The sequence below is a fragment of the Colius striatus genome, chromosome Z (genome assembly GCF_028858725.1).
Source record: "Colius striatus isolate bColStr4 chromosome Z, bColStr4.1.hap1, whole genome shotgun sequence".
Lineage (NCBI taxonomy): Eukaryota > Metazoa > Chordata > Aves > Coliiformes > Coliidae > Colius > Colius striatus.
The window spans coordinates 65,246,718-65,265,022 of record NC_084790.1 but is presented as its reverse complement, the minus strand read 5'-3'; positions in this window follow the sequence as shown (position 1 = coordinate 65,265,022).

Genomic DNA, 18,305 nt, shown 5'->3' with positions numbered 1-18,305 from the left:
ACAAACCCAGGCAACACCCAGACTTGGGGAAGAGTGGCTGAAAAGCTATCCTGAAGAAAAGGACCTGGGAGTGTGAATTGACAGCTGCCTGAACATGACACAGTAGTGTGCTCAGATGGCCAAGAAGGACAATGTCATGTAGACCTGTGTCAGAAATAGTGAGACCAGAATGAACAAGGAAGTGATTGTCCTGCTCTTCTCAGCACTGGTGAGGCTGCACCTTAAATTCCATGTCCAATTCTGAGACAGTCACTACAAGAGCATGGAGGTACTGGAGAATGTCCAGAGATAAGAGTCAAAGCTGGTAGAGAGTCCGGAGAACAAGTGAGGTACGGCTGAGGGAAGTGCAGTTGTTTAGCCTAGAGAAGAGGAAGCTGAGAGGAGACATAGTCACTCTCTACAGCTACCTGAAAAGGGATTATATTGAGGTGGAAGTCAATCTCTTCTCTCTAGTAATGAATGACAGGACATGAAGAAATGGGCTCAGGTTGCACAGGAGGAGGCTTAGATTGTAGATTAGGAAGAACTTTTTCACCGAGAGAGTTATTGAACATTGGAACAGACTGGGCAGGGTGATGGTGGAGTCACCATCCTCAGGGATATTTAAAAGGAGGCGAAGAGGGATATGGATTAGTGATGAGCTTGACAGTATTAGGTTAATGGCTGGACTTTTCCAATGTGACAGGTCTTCTCCAATTGTAATGAGTCTATGATTCTAAATATTTGAATATATTGATAATAAACGAACCATAATGTACCCTTATGGTCAAGAAGGCCAATGGCATCCTAGAATGCATCAAGAAGAATGTGTCCACCAGGTCAAGGGGGGTTCTGCTCCCACTCTACTCTGTCCTGATGAGGCCTCATCTGAAGTCCTGTGTCCAGTTCTGGGCTCCCCAGCTCAAGAGGGACAGGGAACTGCTGGAGAGAGTCCAGCACAGGGCCACCAAGATGATCAAGGGACTGGAACATCTCCCTTATGAAGAAAGATTGCAGGATTTAGGACTGTTCAGCCTGAAGAAGAGGAGAGTCAGGGTGGGGGAGAACCTCATTAATACTTACAAGTATTTAAAATGTGTGTGCCAAGAGGATGGGGCAACACGTTTTTTTTTGTGTAGTGTCCTGTGACAGGACTGGGGGTTATGGACAAAAGGTGAAAAACAAAAAGAGTAGATTATTGTCTTTGAAATATCAAGAGTAGAAGTAGTGGAATTTTGAAAACAACTCCAGAATTATTTGTTTTTCCAGTAGTCTCAAATACATCTTTACCCTCATCCTGAGCTACTATCATATTTTTGCATTCATTTCTTAGGGCTCAAAACTCTATTGTGCAAAATATTGCCCTTGAATATTTGCAGCAGCTATCCATTCAATACATCACTTGCAGCCTTCCTCTCTTGGGATGAATATGTAAGAGTTTTGATTTTTATCTTTTCACAATACAGTAATAGGGAAGTTCTTAAATGCAGAAGAATTAGGCATTCCTACAACAGAGCAATACTGACTTGGTAATTAACCATTTCTGACAGAAATGGAAACTAGCACAAGGGAAAATATGTTACAGAAAGCAATGGTTCTGTGGCATATTTTTAACAACGTGAAATGAAAAGGTTTATGCTGGTTTATGACACGTAAAATCACACCAATCACTGCTCAGCCCAATTCATTTAAGGTTGGGGATGAACAGAATTTGTCTTCTGTTTTTGTTTACTCATTTTTTAAAAAATAAAAAGGGTGGTGCTCAGTAAACTTAAGATCTTTCCTGCACATCTAAGAAATATTTAATAGCTTTGAAAGTGTCACAGAGCTAGTTATGTATTATTATGATGTAGCAGATCAGGGTGTTACTATTAGTTCTTATAAGTCTGCTTCATCATTTCTAACCTGTAGCTCCATCAGCAATGAGGATACTAAGAAAAACAAAAGAGTTTATCTGATTATGTCAAATTAGACCATCATCTATTGTCAGCAAGTGAGTGAGTTAGCTTTGCACTTTAACTTGACTGTTCAGTGAGTTGCTTTTAAAATCTAGGCAAGCTAACAGAAACAGTTTTTTTGCTTAGTGTGTATTTTTATTCGTATTTCTTAACAACAAACCATCCATTTTCATACTTCTGTTCAAAGGCAAAAGGGACAATGTTGTTTCAAACTCTCAGACCTTGTTAGTCCATGTTCCAGACAGCAGTAAGTGTGATAAGACAGGTTCTCAGCTGTCAAATCAGACAAAATCCTTCTCTGGCTACCATGTATGACTTCAGGAATTCATGCTTCCTAGAAATGTGTTGACATATCATGAGATGTGTGTTTAGTGTGTGTTTTTAAGTAAGAAGGCAAGTTGTAATCTTTTTTTTATCTTTTTACCACTTTATTCAACTGGAAATTCTGAAATCTATCTCAATCTGCCCAAAAAAAAAAAAAAGTAAAAGCATGAGAGTGGAAGAGGGCATATAAACCTTGAAATGCACTTTTTCTTAATGCTTTGTTACTTTGTTCCAATGAAACTTACCATGAAGTCTTTCAAAGGGAAACTGAGGCACCATTGTTGGTAAGCACATAGAGGAAGAATTAAAATACACATACTGACTTCCTTTGTTTTCTAGTATAGTCATATTGACTCCCTGACTCCTTCCCTTTTGCTTCCCTGTGCCCTGGCTACTCCCATTGTAAAACATAGGACAGGTTTTTTGATTACTAAAGAAATTTTTTTAGATACAAAGGGAGATTGTTCTGTGGAATAAGCACTGCAGCATTATAAAATCTGCAGGTTCTCAAAATGCATTTGAACTCTACTGAAGCAGTAGTGTTGACTATTCTGTTAGGTTCTTTCACTCAGTAGATTGTATTTCACCCCATCGAACATTAAAGATGAGCATTGCCCTGATAGTATATCAGCAGATGTAGAGAAAAACATCATTAAAAAACCAGAGCTCCATCTTGGGTATATTTTCTAGAAATTAGTTTGGATAATAAAACCTTCAAAGTACCTTTTTTTTAACTGATCAGACTTATGTAATAAATGGCTACAGGTAAGGAACTCAGCTCTCTATGAATGCTAATCCCCAACACAAATAAACTGCAGGTTACTGAAATGGTACCTGTCAGAAAATTATTTTGAAAGTTTATGGCAACAAATCCGGTCATAAAAAAGTCTTTATGCTTTCTATTTGAAACAATATTGCCACAAAAACACATTTCAGCCCTTTAAAAACCTCTTTACAAGATTTGTGTCCAGTGTAAGTCCTACAGCAAGATCTCTAATAAACTGCAGAGACACTCTTACTGGCTGAATTTGACTTCTACATTCAACAACAATGGATTTCATGATAACCAAGAAAAATTTTTTCTTAGGGAGATTTAAGTTTTGACAATGGATTCATATGTGTATTCTAGTTTTATTTATATCTGTAAAAAATACTTTAAAATAATATTTTTGTTGTTAAGGGAACTGTGACATCCTTGTTAAAATAATCAGCTTAGTTTTACACTTTCATTAAATTTATAATGATTTAAATAATTCACTTTGAAAAAACCCTTTTCTTTCAATAGTGCTTTTGTAAATTTTATTTTCAGTTTGAAAGTCAAAACAATTTTTTAGCTTTTTTGAGTGAAATAAATTATAACAGTTGAACAAAATGATACTTTGTCACTGAAACAGTTGAAGCAAAATAGTTTCTATGACTTCTGTGGAGTCTTCTTCTCTGTAGTTCTTCAAAACCTGCCTGGATGTGTTCCTATGTGACCTGATCTAGGTGGACCTGCTTTGGCAGAGGGGTTGAGTTAGATGATCTCCAAAGGTCCCTTCCAACTCCTACCATTCTGTGATTCTATGATTCTGTGATTCCATGGTTCTATGAATGCTGTGCCTTTTTCTGGCAATATTCTTTATGCTGAAGTGCCACTGTGTAAACTGACAAATCTCTTCAGAAATTTAAAATGCACATGATAAGCTGAAGTAAAGATTTACAATCCATTGAAAACATTGTACCTGGCCACAGCAGTACATAAGAAAGTGATATTTACTCCTGCTGAAATTCAATATGTATGCCACTGTCTTGTTGAAGAACCAAATTGGATTTTACAGTGCAAATGCAGATGTCTGGAGCTGAATGGCTTGTCTGTGACTACCAAAAAGAAATGTGACACCGAGTGGGTAACAAACTAACATATGGTCTCCTGAGAAAATATTGCAATTGGGAAACACACAGGAAGTGAATGAATAGTCCTTGCATGTAAAAGACACTGCAAAAGTTCTAATTCAAGCCAACAGTCTATTACTTTTAAGAGTGTGTCACAAGCTGAACAAGAGCCACGTCCATAGTGAGAGCTGTGATTGGCTATTGAAATCTCTGAGAAGAGTATTGTGTAATTTGAACAGCAGTCTACTATCTTCAAGTTCAATTTCCCATAGGGAATCTTGCAAACCAAAATATGTAATTTTAACCAGGACACAAAGTCTAGTTTTTCCCATGGCAGTCTTTTTCTCAAGCAGAGCTAGTAAAATCAAACCTCAGAGCTGGGAACTGAAACCAGGAGGTGCACTATGACGTTTTCAAACAAGTCAGTTGTGCCTACATTGTGGTTTAGGCTCATCTGGGATCAAAGGACCATGAGCAGCCACTGGTTCACTCCCCCTCCCAATAGGATGGGGAAGAGAAAGTATCAAAGGCCTTTGAAATCCCATAAGGACACAGAGGGCTCACTCATCTTATATGGTCCCAGGCAAAACAGATAAGACTACTGGGAAGAAAATGAAATTTAATTTAGTCTTCCACCAACCAAAAACGTAACAAAGAGAAATACCCAATCGAAAGCAATACAAAGTAGGGCAATGATGAAAAGTACAACCAATACCTTTAAGATTCCCTTTCCCCTCACTCTCTTCCTCCTTCCTAGGCTCAGGCACCTAATCCTGATGTCTTTACCTCCTCCTTCCTGAACATTGCAGGGGGGAAGGGAATGAGAGTTTCAGTCAGTCCTTTCCTGATGACTTCTGCCTTTTGTATCGCCTTAGGGCAGCATGATTCCTTGCCATTTCCCTGCTCCACTGCAGGGTCCTTCACACACTGGACAGCCTTGCATGGGCCACTTCTGTGTGTATTCATCCTCAGGGCTGTAACTCTTTGCTTCCTCTGGGTCATGATTCGCAACACTGACCTGCTCCAGCACAGGGTCTTTGCAGAGCTGCTGGAAACCATTACTCATGCCATTGCCCTCCCTGGGTTGCAGAGGCACAGTTGCACTGCTGCTGCAGGCTACAGAGGGATCTCTGGTCCTACACTTCTCCTCCTTTCCTCCTTCTCTGACAGTGGGATCCACATGGCCCCCTCCATCTTCTACCAGTCCTTCCCCTCCTCCTACACACTACAATCTCATGTTCTTAATTAGAGACAACAGAGGCACCAGATGGGCCCAATTGGACCAAAGGCTGGTCCAAATCCAGAACAGGGGATGTTTCAGGAACTGTTTACAGGAGAATGTTTTGGGTTAAAAGGGACCATAAAGATCATCTAGTTTCAACCTTTCTCCCTTGGGCAAGGACATCTTCCACTGGACCAGGTTGCTCAACACCTCATCCAACCTGGTCTTGAAAATTGCCAGGAATGGGGCATTCACAGCTTCTTTGGGCAACTTGTGCTGGTACCTCATCAATTTCACAATGAAGGATTTCTTCCTGATATCTAATGTAAATCTATCTTCTTTCACTTTAAAACCATTCCCCTTGTCCTATCACTACAGGTCCTGGTAAAACATCTTTCTTCATCTTTCTTATAAGCTCCCTACAAAAACGTCTCCCTGAAGCCTTTTCTTTTCTAGGCTGAACGTCAATTCTCTCAGCCTATTTTTTTCACAGAAGAGGTATTCCAGTCCTCTCATCATTTTTATATCCCTCCTTTGGATTTGCTCTACAGGTCCATGTCTTTCCTATACTGGAGACCCCAGTGTATCCAGTCTTTTCTACTGTCAGCAATCTACCACATGACTAGAAAACAGACACAGAATTTGTTGTTAGAGCTAGTTTCTGCTCTTTTTTGGATATCAGAATCGTATTCTGGAGAGAAATCCAATTAAAACCCACAATCAAAGGTTAATTTGACCATGCCTAAAAATCTTTCTATACTGAGAGGTTTCAGATTCTGTGAAAAAGTTTTGTTTGCACTAAGCCAGCACATATGTATATTTATATCAGCTTTGCTTTCTGGAACTGTGAAAAATATAAACACTTCATAAAACCTCCTGCCGCAGAACCAAACATATTAAAATGGCTTTTTATGGAGATATTGAAACAAGAACAACAACAAAAAATATACAGGACTTGTTTCTCCTGAGGGTTCAATTATTTTGAGTGCTGGTAGCAAACTTTGATTGATAAATGTAACCTTTCCTTTCCAGGCAATAGTTTGATCACATAGTGATGAGAAAGAGTTAGAGAATGGAAGAATAATATCTGGATTGCAATAGAATATTGAAAATGCAGAGGATGCCTTTGACTTTTACAAGGTGAGAAATTATTTCTGGTTTTGATTGTGTGATGACAAGAATCTCTACAAAGAGCAGGCAAGTCTGGGCTTTGTATGATGCTCTTAAATTATTTTTCAAAACTTATAAGATTTCTTCAGGTTTCCAACTAGAAGTTCATAATATACCAAAAATGTAATTCAATCTATAGCGGCAACATATGTTTTTCAGCAGCACAAAATGACTGATGGTGTGGTCACCACACATCATATGTGAAATATGAACTAAGACAAAAACTCCTCAGCTCACAGGGAAAATCAGGCAATCTTTATATCCAAAAGGAATTTATGATGTTTTTCAACCGGGCTTACATAAATAAACTCATCAAAGAGGTCCATGATGACCTGATTTGACACCTCTATACATCTTTTTAATTGTCTGTTTAAAGCACATTTTTTTCACTCTTACTTTCTAAAATACTTCTTAGCAACCTGAAATCCTCCATCATTATTTTCATCAAATCTTTGACTTGCTTTTCATGTAGAGGAAAGATAGGCTATCAATCAAAAGAAGTGAAGATAGACCATTTAGTTTTATTTTATCACCATAAATTCCTTTCTATAAGAACCTTTTTCAGTACAGACAAGGGAGCTATGCATAATCTTTCCAGTGATTCCACTGAAAAGAAAACCCTAAAAATAAAAAACTAGAAAGTAAAATCTGGATTTAAAATATAAGCTTGGTCATCAAAGTAAATCACTCAACAAAATGTAAGCTATTTTGTGTAAATATTTTCCAGTTTCCAGAAGTAGCCATAGAATATTACTCTGAAATCCCTGAGTGGTTTTGGAATCCATTAAAGCAATGGATTCATTGCCTTTACTTAACACTGTTCTTTCCTGATTTATAAAATAGTTTCGGAAGTTTATGTGAGCATTTCATCATTAGTTTAAAAAATAAAAATTGTATATAAAAAATTAGCTACCCCATCCAACTCAATCCACTCCAATGAAGCAAAGTTTGGAGAGGTATTTTATGTATCGGTCTTCTGAAGTGCAGAAGACAGAGAAAGTAGACAGATGCATTAGCAACTGATCTAAAGAAGACACAATGCAATGCAAATATTTCAACTTGGACATTGCAGAAAGAGTTGAGAATGGACAGGAAAGCAGCATTTGTCAGCTTCCAGACAGAGTGTATCAGAATACCTAAAGCCAAATTAAAATTGCCTTTATCAAAAGTATCTAAAAGTTGCCAGTGTAATCTGCCTGTGCATGCTCTCTCTGCCCTCACTCAGTTGTACAGGACAAGTGTAATTTAGTTCTACTGTTTTAGTTAACGAAATCACTGCTACAGCCTATGAGCAACAGCAGAGAATGAGCTTAGTGTTGTATTTGCAGGCAAGAATGGCCAATAGAATGGCCAGTAGATGAGCCACTGCATTTCCACCAGGTTTTGACTGCCCATCTTTTTAATGTAAAGCTAGTTTTCTGAAGCATGGTATGAACAGGCAGTATTTTAAGATGAAAGAGGTCAAGTTCTATATTTTTCTATCTCTGAAAAATTGCAACATGAAAAATTGTAATTTACATTAGGAAAAGCAAATCATAATTGTCTATATAAATTCTCTGCTAGCAACGCTTGAAACGTAATGACAGGTGATGTTAAACATGACAAATGTTTCATGGGCTTGCTGATTCTCAGATTTAAAACTTTTATTAAAAAAGGAAGTACATGTTCAGAGGGACACCGAAGTTTATACCTATGAAGTCCACATGTGAATTGTAACTGAACTTGTCCAGTACAGATCATGGGAAACTATGTAGTTGATGACACCCTCTGTACTTGTAACATTTGTGTGTGGTTAAAGCTAAGGGCTAGACAATTATTATTTATTTGAATAAAAACTGGCATAGAGCATCTTTATGATATATTGATTCTCCAGGATTGAAGGTCACTGCACAGTGATTAAGCTTAGTAACTCCCTCAAAATCCCCAGAAATCAAGCTTAAATATGAAAAAAACAAGGGTTTTTTCCTAACTACTTTATGTCACCAGTCTTGTAAAGTTTCTGTTTATTTCTAAGCTTTTTAGAGCACTCTGAACAGATTCCTGTTGCAGCATGTACACACCGCTAAGTAGCCTTTATATTCTATGTTACTTTTGTTCCCTGTGTCTATTAGTTTTCAATCATTAATGCTACTTAATAAGATTGTATTATAATCATCAAATAACAGAAGCTGAGTCTGATTAGTTGCTTCCTAGGTTCTGTCAAATTGTAATTGATGGTCTGTGTATATCAAAAATACTTCTAAGACTCTAGGTAACTTTGTGGAAAAATAATAAAATAGCATGCCACAGATGTAGAAACTATAATGAGATGCAAAGTCAACAAAAATAAACTTGACAAATAAAGATGAAGAAAAGGCAGAGGGATTTAATGTTTTTATTGACTCAGTCTTTAATGTTAATGATAGACCCCTCCTGTGAGAAGGATCATGACTGAGAGAGCAATGGTTTTCCATTTGTGGATATTTAAATTGGAAGGGATCAGTTGCACTAATACAATGTTCTTAGGACCATGATTCCTGACATTATTCTTGCCAAAGTGCTAATGGAGTTAGTGGATATTATGGCAAGACCCTTCTCAAACATCTAGCAAAGGTCTTGGGAGTCTGGGGAGGTCTCTGCTGACTGGAAGCTAGCCAATGTATTCCAGTCTACAAAAGGGTGTGAGGGAAGAACCAGGGAACTACAGACCTATTAGTCTAACCTCGTTTCCTGAAAAAATGTCTAAAGAAGATCACAAGCTACTAAAAGACATTTCAAGAACAATGCAATGATCAGGCACAGTCATCATGGATTGACAAAGGGGAAGTCCTGTATTGCTAATTTGATATTCTTCTATGCTAAGATCACCCATCTAGTAGATGAAGGGAAGGTGTTAGATGTAGTTTTCTGGATTGGATTAAGGATTTTGACACTGTCTCTCACAGCATCCTTCTGAACAAGATGTTCAAGTGGGAGACGAGCAGCCACACAGTGCTCTGGGTGAATGTCTGGATGGCAGAGCTCAACAGGTTGTCATGAATGGGGCTACATCTGGACAGCAGCCACTCACCAGCAGTGTTTCTCAGGGCCCAATTCTAGAACAAGTTTTATTCAATATTTTTATCAATGGTCTGGATGTAGACATTGAATACGATATACTGTGAGGGAGCCCTGGCTGCCCAAGGAGGTTGTAGTGTCTTTCTCTGGAGGTTTTCACCTGGACACGTTCCTGTGTGACCTGATCTAGGTGGGCCTGTTTTAGCAGAGTTTGGACTGAATGATCTTTAGAGGTCCCTTCTAACCCCTACCATTCTGGGATTCGGTGATTCTGTAATTATGACTCCTATACCTCTTCACCCATTTCCACCTTTTGTCTCACATTGGTTAGCTTGCTGTTGATACTAAACTGGGAGACGCTGCTGAATCTCTAGAGGTACTTTCAGAGAGATCTAGATAGTTTAGAGCATTAGGAACTATTAATGTGATGAAATTTAACAAGTCCAAATCAGTTCTTCTTATAGGATGGAGTAATGCCAGGCACGGACATAAACTGGGAGAGCAATGTCTGGAGAGCAGCCCTTCAGAAAGGGCCCTGGGGGTGATAAGTGACAGGAGGATCAGTGTGAGTCAGCAGCATGCCCTGGCAGCCGCAAGGGCAACCTGCACCCTGGGCTGCATCAAACACAGCCAAACCAGAGGACTGGGAAAGGTGATTGTCCCATTGTGTTCAGTGCCCATGTGGCCTGACATCAGGCATTGCATGCAGTTCTGGGCCCCATGATTTAAGAAGGGTGTGAAAGTCCCTGAATGCATCTTACCTGAGTTCCTAGACTGAGTAGATTTTGACATTACCAGATCGTGACCACTCAGTCTTACATTTTGTGCTTCATGGAAGGAATAAGGTACAAAGAGAGAAAAGGAATGTGACACAACTTTGTGGTTGGGGAATACTTGATTGAAAATGAGATGGAGAATTTCAGGGAGTATATGAAAAATAATTACTTTGACTTGAGTGAAGTAAATAAGAAGTGAAACTGAAGTTGGCAGAGGAGCTTAGAGGAGCAGAATGGTCCTGAGAATACAAAACATAGAGTAAAAATAGGGCTAAGTAACCCAGACTGCCACCAGAGGGAAAAGAGAAGAGAGTCCACAGGGAGGGAAGGGTAGAAAGAATTAAATATGCTTTGTTAAGCAAATGGGACAAAAAAGCAGAGAAGATGACTGCAGAGTGGAGGCTGCAGTTTTTTAAAGGGAACTACAGTGGAATGAGAACTGGGCAGTACCACACAGGGCAGGGCATTGCCCAGGACAACTATCAGGCTCAGGAGAACAGATGAAAACTACATTACCTATGAGAAAACATGCTTAAAATCTTCAAATAGCTATATAAATTTTGCAATCCCAACACTCCAATACTGTAACAAAACAACCTGTGAAATACAATAGTAATGTATCAATCTCATCTAACAGTTATAAACAAGTGATGATAACCAGCTTTAAACAACAGTAGGTCTGTCCAATGTATCCAACACTGATGATTTTGTTTTGCAATACACTTTCTAAAATTATATAATCATATATGCAAACACCTCACTGTAAGTGACATCAACATCACAAATTTAGAAAAAATCAACTGCATTGTTTCAAATTAATCCCTGTATGACAGTCTCTTATTCTTATCTTCTATTTTCTTTCCTTTTTTTGACATAGAAACTTGATTTCAATAAATGCATACACAATACCTGCATATTGATGAATGAGGTGGGACTGTCTCCTTTAAAATTTCTGACTTATTAATTGAAGGAGACAACAGAGTAAGATAGATGATACAGATATTCCTACATATCAAAAGCAAGGGAAGTTCTGTTTGATACAAAATATGCTAAGTAAGACAAGTCAGCTAAACTTTCCACATGAAGTGTCGCATTCACTGTTTTCATGATACATGGTAAGAAACACTGAAATCTGATTATTAGAAGTAAGTACTACTTCTCCCTTCAATGGAAATTATTTGAATTTTTGCTCATTATTTAAGCCATGTGTATGAATTTAGTACTCTAAAAAAATGACTTTGTCAAATTACATCCATAAATAATAGTAGATTGCTAATTATTTACTCTGGTTCTTTTCTCTAGCTGGAAGAAGACACAATTGTATTGACATCTTTCAGAGGTGTCATAAAGTTACAAAATCCATGACATATCGGCTGTGAGTACCTCATATCTCCTGATCCCTGCTTAACAGTTCCTATTGGCTCTGTTTTCATAGAATCATAGAATCATAGAATGGTAGGGGTTGGAAGGGACCTTTAGAGATCATCTGGTCCAACTGCCTGCAGAAGCAGGTCCACATAGATCAGATCTTGAAGACCTCCAAGGAAGGAGACTCTACACCTTCCCTGGTCAGCCTGTTCCAGTGCTCCGTCACCCTCAGAGTGAAATGCTTTTTTTCTTATATTTAAATGGTACTCTGAAAGATGGAAATATAATTGTGTCTTCTCTCTGAACTCATTGTCAAGAGCGATTCAAATAGTACTTGTTTTCAGTGAACTATTCTGAGGGGAGTTTCCAGCTCTTACTGTGATATTTTAGTAGAGTCTTTCTGAGCAAAAGACTCCTTGTATTGTCTGATGCTTTACTGGCTGTAGGCAATGGTAAATTTGAAAATTACATAATCTCTGTGACAAAAGTTCAGTGTCAGTTTGGTTTTGACACCACTGTTAATTAACACAGTGCTGAGCATAAACTACTCTATACTGAATTTTTGTGCTCTGTAATGTGGCTACAATTTGATAAGTAGTTTTAAAGGACATTTGCTTTCTCAAAATGAACTTTAAACCCTTCTTTTTTTGCCAGATTGTTGTGCTTTAGGTGCCTTCATATCAGTGTTTTTTCTTGGATCATGAGTGAGCTTTGCTAGATCTCCCTCAGTCTGCAAACTGGACTCCCTGTAGATGAAATTAAACCATAAAATATGCATGAGGGTTCAAGAACTCTTAGAGTACTCCAGCTACTTATGGGCATTCAGATCAAAAGCCAAATTGGAGCTAGTCTGAAGTGATACCTCCAGATTATACATGGATATTGATCTGTTCCCATTGGGCTACCCTAATTGCTACCAACAGAGCCAGTGGTTTCAGTGTTTTAAAACCATTCTTCAGAATCCAAGTCTTCTACTATCATCTTCTACTTTGTGGTCATTCTGAACAGTGGAGTGAAAGGATGCAACATTCTACATCAACATTCTTATTAAGCTACACAAAAATATGGTTATTCAACTTAATGTATTTCTACCTATTTCTGATGGTGCTGACTTCAAATAGAATTCTATAGGATGGAGGGGTTACTTATAAGACAGAACCTAGCAAGAGTTTTAAAAAATCTACAAAGTGATGATCAAGAGAGCCTGAGGTTGTATCTATACCAATAAATTACAACGTACACAGGATTTGTTTAGGATTCCAGAAATAGAAGTTCCTGAATTTTAAGCTACATAAGACTGGAAAATGTGTAAAGTGAAGAACAAGAGGCTAACCATTTCTGTGTTTCTTGATCCAACAGGAAAAAGTCAATGGCAATTCTATATGAAATTTCTAACATGAGAGTGGTGGAAGAGTCAAGTATCAATTCATTCCACCAAAACATAATGTAGAATTTTATATCAACATTTCATGTGTGCTCTCCTTGGGCTGATTTGTACCTTTGAAATATCACTGACAGGTCTTTTGATTATCTGTAATGAACTGAAATTTTAAACTTACTTGAACAAGAATTGAAGGAGAGGATGAAGTGAACACAATAATACAATAATATTTGCTTCCTGCCCTGTCTTTAGCAAGGAGGTTTTGCACTTGAGGTTTGCTTTTTTTTTCCAGAGTAGTGGCAATGTAGATGTTCATCCCAATTCATCTATAAACTTTATATTGTAGCAAGTAGGAAGTCACTGAAAAGTATTTATCTACTATGTTCACTTGAGAGCAAAATAAACATGTTGACCTTCAATTCTTCCTTTTTAGCTTTCTTCTTATCAGAAGATGTCAGCTTTTAGCACAAGGACAAATGCCTGCTTTTTTGTAAGAAATGTAGACAATGCTGTCATGAAACAAATAGCCTCTAGGAGGAAAAAAAAAATGAAACCTCTTGAAAAGTTTAATGTTTAAAAAAGACAGCTTCAGTGAACCCATCACTGGATGTCAAATGTCTAAATAAGGGGAAAAATACCCTTTAGAGAAACAGATTTCCTGCTCCCCTGAGCTATAATATTTTACTGAAAAACTGAGTACATATGTCTATGATAAAATTTTAAAATAGTCTGCTCAGTCCAATGTAATATTTCATTTTCCTCTTTATGCTGATTACACCACTAATTTTCTTAATTGTTCATGATATTTAGCTATAGTATGGTACAAACACTGAAAGTAGGTGTCTGCCACCTTAAAGAAGAATGTGAGCTGAATACATGTCTCTGAGAACTGTACTTTACTTGGGATTTTTTACTGTATTAGTATCAAGATAACATCTGAAATAACTTTGAAATGTAATAATTATGAGAGTGATAAGAAACATAATGTATATTGTTCTGATGGGAAAAGGATATCTGCCACATATAGTTTGGGAAAGTAAATGTATCATTTTAAAACTACAGAAGATTTGATGTTGCTGCCATAGCTTTTATCTGTAAAACTCCATGTTGATTCTCCCAGTTTTGTCCCTCTATGGGTCTAATTTTGTCAATACCTAGTGAAACACTTACACAAATCCACAATATAAGCCCTCAGATATAGAAGAAATGTGTCTGTAATCACAAAAATTCAAAAAGAAATACTGGAAATCTTGCATCTGTTTCTATGTGTTACCTTGTTTGCACAATAACAGTTATCGCTTTAGCAGCTTCTACTACCATATGTATACAATACTTAAATGAACATAAAATTGAAAGAACACATAAAAAAAGGTTAAACCCACCCAGTTTAACAAATCCATTCCCCCATCCACTCTGTGCTGTGCTGGAACACAAGCAGACTATTATTTGAATCATAAGGATTTGTAAAATAACAGTCTTTGTGAACAACATGGTTATGTGGAAGAACTTATTATTTCTTAGAGTCAGTGTATGATAGCTGGGATACTAGTGATTGCACTTAAACCATTATTCTAATCCAATGACTATGGAAAGTGCATAAGTATTTCAGTTGAACAGATCAGCAATTATACACAAAATAAAGTTAATAATATTTTATATAAATGAATTTTGATCATTTTTCCTTGATTAAAAATGAATTTGCTATAATAAAGTTTTCTTTACAACCCATTTTTCTTTCAACAGTAGAGTGATTGTGAGAAATTAAGAGCCTAAAACATCTTGACCAGTAGAACTGGAAACAAGCTGGGAGAGTTACCATCCAACCTGATTATACTTAAGATGAACCGCATCATACTTCGAAGTAATCATGATTGCTCTTCTGTGATCTCATAACACTCAAAGAATTTTGGAACACATTATGCAAATAGTTTCATAGAGACACCATTCCTGTGTCCTCTGCTAGTTCAATGTGAATTAAAACATTGTAGACTTTATTCCTACTGGTTTCCATCCGCAATTGCAGTAACAACTACTTTTAAGGATTGTCAGGGTTAAGTACTGAAACTGCTGAAAACCAAGTAGGTGTATTCCTACATGTAACATTAGCAGTTTTCCACATTGATCATCTTCTTACTTTTTAAAAGACCAAGGTAATTCTTTCTTCTAATGTATGTCTTCTCATACACTTTGATATACATAGATCGCTCTTCCTTAGATTTAAATTTCTGTACAACTTCTTTTTGACCTGTGTCACAATAGGATTTGTGGGACACACACCAGGTAGCATACATCTTATACTATGGAACTTATGTGAAAATTATAGGAAAGAGAATCACAGAATCACAGAATCTTAAGGACTGGAAGGGACCTCAAAAGATCATCTAATCCAGTACCCCTGTAAGATCGGACTACCTAAAGTAGGTCACACAGGAACTCATCCAGGTAGGTTTTAAATGTCTCCAGAGAAGGAGACTTAGCAACTCATCTGGGCAGCCTGTTCCAGTGCTCTGTCACTGTCATACTGAAGAAATTTTTCCTTATATTTCTTTGGAACCTCTCATGTTCCAGCTTGTACCTATTGCCTCTTATCCTATCATTGGACATCACTGAGAAGAGCCTGGGTCCATCCTCCTGACACTCACCCTTTACATATTTGTAAACATTAATGACGTCACCCCTCAGTGTCCAATTCTCCAAGCTAGAGAGTCCCAGCTCCCTCAGCCTTTCATCATAAGGGAGATGCTCCACTCCCTTCACCGTCTTTGTGGCCCCGCTCTGAACAATCTCCATCATCTCCCTGTCCTTCTTGAACTGAGGGACTCAGATCAGGACGCAATATTCCAGAAGTTTTGAGGTTTTTTTTTTTTTTTTTTAGCTACATCTAGGTTTCAATTCTTTCTGTAATATTTTCAGGCCATTTTACGCAGGACCTATTGAGGGCCTCCCAACAGAAATTCTTTCATTATTCATTATTTTTTTCATATGGAAAATAAAGATATTACATGTTAGTGGAGAATGAAATCATCAGTGGAGATGCTTAACGCTCTATAGTAGATGGAAGTAGCGATAGTAGCCTGCTTGTGCTGCTTCAAGTCATAGTATTTGGAAGAAGAACTCTTCTGTCTTACATTTACAGAATGAGTTTTGCAAGGATGTCTGGGAAGAGGAACAGAATCTTCAAGCATGTTCATGTGAAATGAGTGTGGCATCAAAGACAGTCCCAAACGATGTTCTTTTCTTCACTCAAAGTAGTGATGACCTTATGAAGAAGAGACCCATAATATTCCCCTTTTGGAAATGCCAAATCACTTGCCACTCTTGATGTCTCTTGGTAATGTTCTCACTTTTCTATCTTCAGCATGATTTCTTTTCATTTTCTTCCTCATCCATTCAGATGTTATTAAGCAGTTATTGACATAAAAGAGCTTACTTCAGTGTTGTGACCTTAGTTTCTTTGTCATTGCTACTACCATTATCATGAACATGACCATAACCATTACCATTATTGTTATTATCATATTATCTGAAAATATTTTTCTACTTTTGTGGAGTTTTCTGCCTGGTTTAAACTGATTGTTTTTTCTGCTTGTAATCTAAACAAGAGATGTAACACCAAGGTTTATCCTTCTATTTCTTATTGATACTAGTGGAAATTCACCATTGATATAACTTCAAAGAAACCCCAGGTTTCATATAAACTTTGGTAAAATTAACATAATCTTAGCTCATTCCTGAATGAATGATCACTGAGAGCAAATTTTGCATTCTAGCAATGTGGATGTGGCAAAGTAGGCAAGTGTTTGGGTAGCAAGGCTTGTTTTCTGATAGATAAGAAGATGTGGGATTTACTTTTTTTTTTTTTTTTAACGACATTATTTTACCAGAATGAAACTCTGTTTCTTTTCAATTCCACAGCAGTATTTGTAACACCTCATGTTTTGAAGTCAGATAATTCAAGCTTTTGTGGATAGAAAGGAATCCAGTAAATCTAATTGGGATTTTTCTATTAGAACAAGTTGATTGATCATAACAAATATTTTTCCCTCAATCCTAGACATCAGTTTTGAAAAAGACGTGATTTCTGTTCAAAAACAAACGCTTAATGCATAATCATTTATGACACCCAACTGGGATGAAGGACTGTATGTACAATGATCTTAAGACAACCCAGATAACACATTCAAACGTAATGTGCTGTTTAATGAATTGCTGGGAGATTCTGGTAGCACACTAACATGTTGATTGTAATTATCCACATTGTTTTCAACACAGCTTAACTTCCATCTCATCAGCAATGCCACATAGAATAATATTCTGTTCACAAAAGATTTCAGTCACATAATTGTAGAATAGTTTAAGTTGGAAGGCATCCTATCCAACCTTCACTCAAAGCAGAGCTGAGTTAGACTAGGTTTCCCAGGACTGTGCACCTTAAAGTCCAAATATTTCTGATGTCTGTAATTCTATAACTTCTGTGGTAAACTTGATCTCATATTTGAGCATCCTCATGTTGAAAAAATTTCCCATATATATGTAATTAAAACTTCTGCTGCACTTATGTCTTTATACTGTAACTACAGTGTCAGCTGAGGTAGGTGGGAACAGTTAGATGTATACAGATATCTATGCAGCAGGCCAGGACATACTTGGATGTACTCAATGAGGCAAAATAATTGTGGATTTACCCTTCTGATGCTTCCTTAAGATCCTTTTCAAGCACAAGGTTGTGGCTTATGGATACAAACATTGACATACCTAAGAAGAGGTGAGTCCATACTCGAACTCTTCTGTAGAAAAAGGTAGGTAGCCTAAGCTGAAATACATTTAGACATATTTAGTTTATATAAAGAGAAACAACACAAACACAAGTCACTGGAAAGATGTGTCTCAGAAGAATGTTATGACTTCAAGTTTTCAGATGTCTTCTGAAAAGAAACTGCAAATTCCAAATGCCTTGCCTCAGTGAAGAATAGCTGAAAAAAAGCAGGAAACAAAATTCCAAAAGGACTATTCTCTAGTTTTTTTAAAAATACCTTGTATTTTTAAAAGAAAACACTTTGAAGAGGTAATATCTGAATAAAAAAATACAGACACTAATTTTCTTCACAGGATTCCTTTTTCATTTTTTTCACTATTCCTCATATCTTACTGTATAGCTATTTCTGTTTCTGACATTACTTTTAATATCTGCAAACAAGAACACTTAATTTATACAA